Here is an 8,263-nt window from a genome sequence, read left to right as displayed (position 1 = left end):
GCCTGCATGTCGAAAGCGTACTAATTAACATGTTTCCCCCCTTTTTTTTTACACAAAGACAAATGTGAAAATGAGAAGCTGTTACAAAGAGTTATAGCAAACAGCAGCAGGGCACAAGTGTTTCTTCCTGCTTCCAGTCTTTATACTAAGCTAAGCACCTCTTGGCTCTATCTCCTAATACATAACAGACAGACATGAGAGTTGTATCAACCTTCTCATCTAATTCTCTGTGAGAACATGAATAAGCACATAACCGCAGGAAGTTAGGTGCAGCACCCCTACCTCCAGGAGGAGGCCCATGGTGTTGCAATAATTTATTTTTTTCTGTCATGTGTGAGCCAGTCCGGCAAAAATAGACTCTGCACATAAAGATAGTGGAGTGGGGAAAAGAACCGGGCACGCTCAACAGAGCCGGAACGCAACACAGCTGCTTACTGTGGACATTATACTCCACCTCTGCCAGTCCCTGTAGGCTATATTGCTTTTTAAATTATGTCGAGCAGCATGAGACTTCCAGGTGATTTCTTTATTCTGTGTTGCATTGATGTATGAGTTTTTTTCTTAAACTTTAAAGATTAGAGAGACTGCTTTCAGTAATTGTAAACGTTTCCATGCACGCAGTAATGTGTCACTGCAGCAAATATCGTGGTATATTTAAGCAGCAAAACTAAAGACTGTAGTTATAAACTTGACAGAACAGAGGAAACTCTGCAGGGAAGGATTTATCAGGAGGACGGCGGCTGCTTTACTCCAAATAGTTTCACTGTATGAACCTGGACTGTGTGTGTTTAACAGCTGACCTTTTGGATGTGTAGAAGAACACACAACACTCTCAACTGCAATCATGTTCCTGTGACTATGAATAAGCATACTTCCTGAAATCTTAAACTATTGCTTTAAGAGTGATATTGAAACATATCATGCTTTTTGGGATTTTCTGTTATTTCCACACTGTTACAATGTCAGTTGTCTATGTTAAACATGGTCAAAGGTCCAGGACAGACAGATTCCGAGCTGAGGGACCAGTATACGATAAAGTTTTTTGAACTGTAAATCCTACAAAGATATTTCAGTAGAGCCCCAGAATATAAATATAGACCTGAAAATGTGCATGATATCTCCCCTTTAATGATTTTTCAAGCTAATGCTGGTGATAAACTATATCATAAAGTTAGAAGTCAAAATAGCCAGAAATGCAGGGCTCATTTTCTGAGAGCTTTTGGGGTATCAGTTATGTTTGCTCCATTCTCCTCTCTTAACATTATTATTCTGCTGAAATGGTCATAAGAACCTGCATGCTTCCTTTAGGAAAAAATACAGAATACATCAATACAACTTTCTATACTCAAGTAGACAATAAATACAGTAAAGGCAGCAGAAAAAAACACTGAGGTTTTAGTACTACAGAGCGCCATGATGAGTCATATTGGTGATAATGCCGTGAAACAGCCTCCCATTCTTTTACCCAGCATCATGCTTCAAAAGTTGTCAGTGGCTTTTCAGTCACAGACCTCTTTCCTAATTTAAAAGACAATTTACTCATCACAATGTAAGTCACAGGGTGGATGATAACTGTAATGATTTAATTATTTCTACACAAATCTCTCATTATGTTTACGCTTGATAAATGACTCACATCACTTCTGTTTAATTGACTATCCTCGACCTGAAGCCACTGGAAATAAACTGAGATGAGTGTTTGGAAGGCACTTGTTCAGTCTGAGAGCTCTCTGAGAATGAATGGGGGTGATATATCGTGAGGTTATTAAGCCACACGCTGGATTTAATTGGCAAAAAGATTACAAGTACAAAATTACAAAAGCACTTAAAGACAACCAAAAAGTGCTGGTAAATGTTTTGCACTTTCCAATGAAACAAAAAGAATTCATGTTTTAAGTGAAAATGTATGACCATATATAAACAATAGATTAAGCTTTTACACACATATACCGTCTCATTATTTTTCTATGGTACATTTTTGTGCAAACGAACAAACACACACACACACACACACACACACAAAGGCATGAAAAGCAGAGGTTGTTTCTTGGGATCTCATTGGGATGGATCTGCTGTCTACTCCCTCTTTCAGCCCTCTCTTAGGATCTTGTCTGCAGGCTCATCACATACATTGTTGCTGCAAAAGACAACTACACTCCCCTGCTGAACACAAATTGCACAGCTCTCACAGTTTCACTCTATAGCCAGAATATCCTTATGGTATCAGCACAGTTTCTCTTATTTTACTTTCTTTCTGTCTTTTTATCATTGTCAGATTTTTTTTCCTTCCCTGCTTCTCTTTGTGTCTTCTCTCTCAAATCAACTCCTTAACTTGCATGACTGTATATCTGAAACAGTATTACCAAAGTATTATTCTGAAAGTCATACACCACCACACAAAAGCACGACACATAATCGATGAGCTTAAATGTATTCCAAAAGTTAAAACATGTAAACAAATCCATCAAAAGTTTGTAATGGCATGTCTGGCATCTCTCCCCCTCACACATATACACAGATAAATGCTCTCTCACAAACACCTACTCACATTTGAGACTGAGGTTTTAGTGGGAGTTTTTCTTGCTCATTGAGAGTCTAAAGGTTGAAAGGGTTACCGCATGCATTCATTGTTCCCATAATGTGGGCATTGAAAAGCCCTTTGAGACAAGTAACTGTGATTAACAAGGCTGTATAAATAAACTTAACTTACAAATGAGCGTCTGTTGCTGCTTTCTGCTGCTGCTGGTAAAGTAAGGATGGAGGTTCAGTGGGTTCAGAGTGGTAGAGTGCGAGGCGTTGTGATGGAGTAAGGTGATGATGGAGACAGAGCAGACACACCAGATGGATCGTCTGTCATGTGTGTCATCTGCTTCCCTCTTAGCACTGTGAAGTAAAAAAAATATATATTGGCAAATGTTTATTACAGTTTATTAAAAAAGAAATAAAAAAAAAACAGGAAAGAAACTTTCAAGTTTGATGATATTGTCAAAATTTTCATTCTCTCTTGTGCTGCCACGACGTTCTGAATCCACTCTTCAACTGTACAGTAAATTATCCAGCTTGGGGGAAAGTTTTTAAGAGTGACTCAGAGACTAATTTAGAGGTGTCATTTTTTTAAAAATAATTTCATCATTAGTGACAAAGCCAACTTTTAGTATTCCAGGGGTGACAGAAAGAGCAAGAAATACTGTGAAACTAAGACATTCTATACAAAGTCAATGTAAAGCTGTGATATTTTTCAAGCCTATTTAAAATTCATCGCCAGCTTTACTTTCATCCTATATTTATATACTGATGACGGATCAGCAGCTACAGTTAAGTGCCGCGGGGTCGTCTGAGCTGAGTGTTTTGCAAGAAGTGCTGTAATTTTCGAAGTGAAGCCAGCACTTGACTTTCAGCGTTATTCCAACACGAACTGATGAAGGTTTAATGAAGGAGAAAAACAGTATATGCGTGTGTGTGTGTGTGTGTGTGTGTGTGTGTGTGTGTGTGTTATGGAGAATGGAAGAGGGACTCTTGTATTTGACCTTAGAAATGTCAGTTATTTTTGAAAAATCTACAGTAGCAGTGACGTTCATCTCTGTTGCTTCCACACTCGAAACTCTTAGTTAGTCTTGTCACCTTATTCTAGTCTAACTGTAAGGACAGCTGCTGGAGAAAAAAAAGTCTTCCCCCACCATCCTTGATAAAAAAATAAGTTGTTCATGGTCTCTAAAATGTTGCCTTTGTGTAGCTCAGTTCCGCAGTGTTGCTTTGTTTGCTTGTGTTTTCTGCTTTTGCAGCGTATCTCTAAATGCAACTTGTGTTTTGTCAAATTTATGAATACTGTAGCATCCCTCGGTAAGAAGACAACGAGACATTACCTGTTTTCAGTGGCGATTTATGAGCCACAACAGTGCACACGTTACTGTGGGCAGTAGCCAGCTGTGCTGTTAGTTCTGAACTAGCCTCTTAGATCTCTAAAGAAAGACTAACTCCCACTCTCAAAACTAGCAGGAAAAAACATCAGATATCCCCTCTAACTCTCCACCAATCAGGTACACTATCTCACACAAATCATTGTCATACAGTATGTAGCTCAAATGAGTGACAGGCTTTACAGCATCTAAACTGACAACATGTTCACTGGCATCCTGGAAATTGCAGTCCAGTTTTTTTATTATCTTTAGCTCTCTAGGTGAGCTGACATCTCAACACAGAGACGCATAACTAATTCTAAAAGGATAGATTTGCAATTTTTCAAGTATGGCTTAAAACAATAGTCAGGTGCCCAAAAAGAGGTTTATCTGGTGCTTATATGAGGCTTCAATAGTCTGCGTTAGTCATATCAAGTGGATATCTGCCACATTTGCAGTCTTTTTAGCATCAAATTCCCTCTCTGTGTTTCCTCAGCTGTGGTGGAAGTATAGTAACAAGAAGAGGGACTTTGGCACTAAAAAAACTGTAACGTTGAAAAATATCTACTTGCTTTGACTAATCTAGGCGGCTAAAGCTTCATATTAGCTTCTGATAAATTTTTAAATATATTTGCACAGAAGGAGGACTGCGGATTTTGGCCCCATCACTTACACTGTAAGTCCATTATGAAGGGATCTTCCAATCACTGGCGGCCCCAGAAATTTTTGGCGAGATGGAGCCACTGAAAAAACCAAAAGCCATAACTGAATTTCAGGAATTGTATTATGCTCTTATAGTATATAAACTAGTTGAAAACTATGTGAGAATTAAGGAATCACATACTGATATATTTTGGTTTCTTTGTTTTACAGTTAATGTGCTAATTATCTGATGTGCATAGACTAATACTGGTACAGTTAAAATTTTGAGTTGCACTGCAATCCTGTTTTAATGTTTTATGTGTCTCTACATACATGTGTTAGGCAATTCATTGTTCTTCAGATAGGCTAGTTGTCCTTTTCCTTAAAAAGACAAACATGAAGCTTTAATTTGAAGAAGTACATTGATTGTAAGGAACAAAATATTTATTGAGAACAAGCTTACTCAACTTTAAAAACACTAGCTTCTGATGACACCCCCAGAGACACAAGACTGAGCTCAGCTGCTGCTGTCCATGAGGCAGACTGTCATCTGGCAGTGCATTGTGCAGCAGCAGGCCGGGGGAGGGGTCGCAGTGTGATGCAGTGACGGATGGGCTAGCTATGGATTTGTCATTTTCTTTCACATGAATTATTATGAAAAATATGTACGACTGATTCAAATGAATAGTACATAATGTAAAAAATCAGATAGAAGTGTATTATGTGTATGCGACTCACAAGGGGGGGCCAGCAATTGTATCAGGGTGGCCGTGGCCCCCCCTGGACCTCTTGACCACCCCTTGGAGGTGACATTGTTTCTAATGGCCCGTATGAGCAGGAGGAATTATTACGGCAAGAAAACCCTATTTCAGTGTTATTTGGGCACCTGACTATTGTTTTAAGACAGACTTCAAAAATTGTGAGCCTGTCCTTTAACATCTCACCGAATCCATCGCAGTATGTTTTGACCAATGTTTGTGTGTTGGTCTCTCTCATCTCCTGTTTGTGCAATTTAGTGACACTATCACTAAGCTATTAGGCTTAACAGAAGCTACATGGTCTTGTATGTGCTGCATAAATCATCTGGACATAGTATTCACGTCACATTCAAAATGATACAGATTTTGTCAGGAGACAACAGTGTACTGATTCTGTTTGTTATAATGCATAACGCGTTAATCTGTTGAAATATAACAGATTAGTGAAATAAATGTGGGTTTAAAAAAGAAATGACAGATTACAGACAGTATGTGCACACACATATGTGGCTGAAAGGTTTACATAACCAATCACATAACATAAAAATTATACCAAAAAACAACATCGAGCTCTTATATTTCAAAGACCTGTATAGCTGAATCTTCTTACTTTCTGGTCCAAGATCATGTATTTTTTGGAGATATTTGTCACCATTAAAATAAAAGCTCCATTATAATTTAAAAAAAACAAACCTCTCTCCAAAATACACAAATATGCCTACAATTGATGAAAAGTTGTCATAGCACAGAGCAAGCGATAGCTGAGGATAAACAAGTCCATATTCAACTTTGCACTGACTAACATGTGAAGCATCATTTCAAGAACAGAGAGGCAACATTGGAGTAACATCTGTTTACTGCCATTGTAAAACAGAGTGTTTCTTATGTTGTAATGGCATTATCATCACAAGCAAGACGAAGTTGCAGTGGATGTCATGCAATGGATTTCACCCGGACATGAGATTATACTCTTTCTATCTCGTCATATTGTCTTGTGTGGAAGGACGTACTGGCAAATGCATCACAGAGCAATTTTTCTCCTCAGTTGTAGCTCTTATGTTTTTTTTTTTAATTCCTTCTTTGTCATGAGATATGATGAGTCTGTGTTTGTGCTCTGCTGTTTGCATCATGGTGGATGCACACCACAAGATTTCTGATAAGACATAGATCCAATTAAATCACCCATACATAGAATATCAGGATGAAAACCCCTATAGAGGCCATATCCCACCATCTAAATGGAGCGAGCCCGGCTTAGACTGCAAATGTAGAATTTAATCAACTGAACGGGTCTTCAAGGAGTCCTGGGGTGTCTTCTCCCTCTAATTTAATGGAATGAAATGGAAAAGTGTAGAAACTCTGTACTAGAATATGCCAGCACTGCCTCACTGTAGGACCACACTAGAACCAATTTATTCAACAACATAAAGCATGTATTTCAATGAAAAAGGAACAAGAAGTTGTTTTGCAGGATTTCTTCCCTGCTTTTCAAAGTGAAAATGTTAAAGTTGGTTTAGCAGGGGGGAAATCGGGAGAGGTGTGGAGGTTTGATACAAATTTAAAACTACTGCAAAACAGACCACTTTTTTGGGTGACAGAAATGAGGAGAGACAGAGAGACAGTAAGGGGTATTATCAAAGAGAGAAAGGGGGAGGAAAGAGAGAAGGAGTCTGCTTTATCTGCCATCTTATCTGAAGCCAATTACATTATTTAGCTTCGTAATGAGCTGAACTATGTGCTTGGACTCAGAATAAGCCCTTTATGCGGTGTTACCTCTGATGATCCACCTCTCTTTGAAAAAACCTTTAAAAACTAAAACACACACTTGCACAAAGATAGTAAACACCATACGAAATGGACTCACACAAAGAGAAAGTACCTGGGAAAGCTCAGCAGGACAGCTATGAAGCCTGTAATGAAAACAAAGGGCTGTCCTACAGGAGGCTCTTCATATTGAACCTATTCCAGAGCTCCACAACATTCACTTCAGTTATGAATGAGTGTCTCAGTAGGACAAACAACACAGTCAGAAACAAACTAGATGCATATGACAGTTCACTGAGTCAAAGACAGTGGCAAGATGAAGGTAGATTACAAGCCCTCGTTTGTGCCTTTGTAATCACCACTTCTGTATTTGACAATGGGGATGTGCACACATAGTGGCCACAGTGGCTCAAATGTTGAAATGTTGAAAACTCACGGCAATAATTCACATTAAAATAGCATATTTTTGCATATAGTTGCATTGCTGGCAGATATACATTATTGTCTTGTATAAAAATTACACATAGCCTCATGTTTATCACGAAATCATCAATTATATGGGACAACACAGTGAGCGTTGGGGGTACCCTGCCCCTCGGAATATAATGCATGTCCATATTTGAGAATTTCCCTTATTACTTCCCAATGACAGAAAAAAAGACACTTTTTCCTTTCGACCCAAACAAAGACGGCAGCTAAATCATCAAGCAGCTACTGTATTTGGAGATGGACATGAGGTTTTGGTGTTGGTCCAGGAGAATATAGTATTATGGTCTTCTCTATGGACTCATGACTTTGCAATGACATTGCACAACTCTGAAGAAGATGCAGTGATACCAATTTCTACACAGATTGTAGAGTCTCAAAAATTGCTCTCTCACAGTAACTGTCTTTGTTCTCACTTTCGCTTGTCTCTCACCTTTATGAGTGCAAAAATGATGCCTTTTGGGGAGTTGTTGAAAGGTGCTGTGAGATAGTAGTTCAGTTAGTAGAAGTAAAGTGCAGCACTTGAATAAGAAATCCAGAAATGCTCTGAACCTCACAATTGAACAATGGGCTGATTTTTTTTTCATCTTTGACCATAAGAGAAAAACTACAAGGCTTTATCATCTGAAGACAAATTATATTCAGTATTCAGTAATCAGGACTTTATATGTTAAAATGCTTTTGTTATCTGCTTTAAAAGCAGACATCAATTACAAT

The sequence above is a fragment of the Thunnus maccoyii genome, chromosome 5 (genome assembly GCF_910596095.1).
Source record: "Thunnus maccoyii chromosome 5, fThuMac1.1, whole genome shotgun sequence".
In the NCBI taxonomy this organism is placed as follows: domain Eukaryota; kingdom Metazoa; phylum Chordata; class Actinopteri; order Scombriformes; family Scombridae; genus Thunnus; species Thunnus maccoyii.
Note: the sequence above shows the minus strand (reverse complement) of the source record.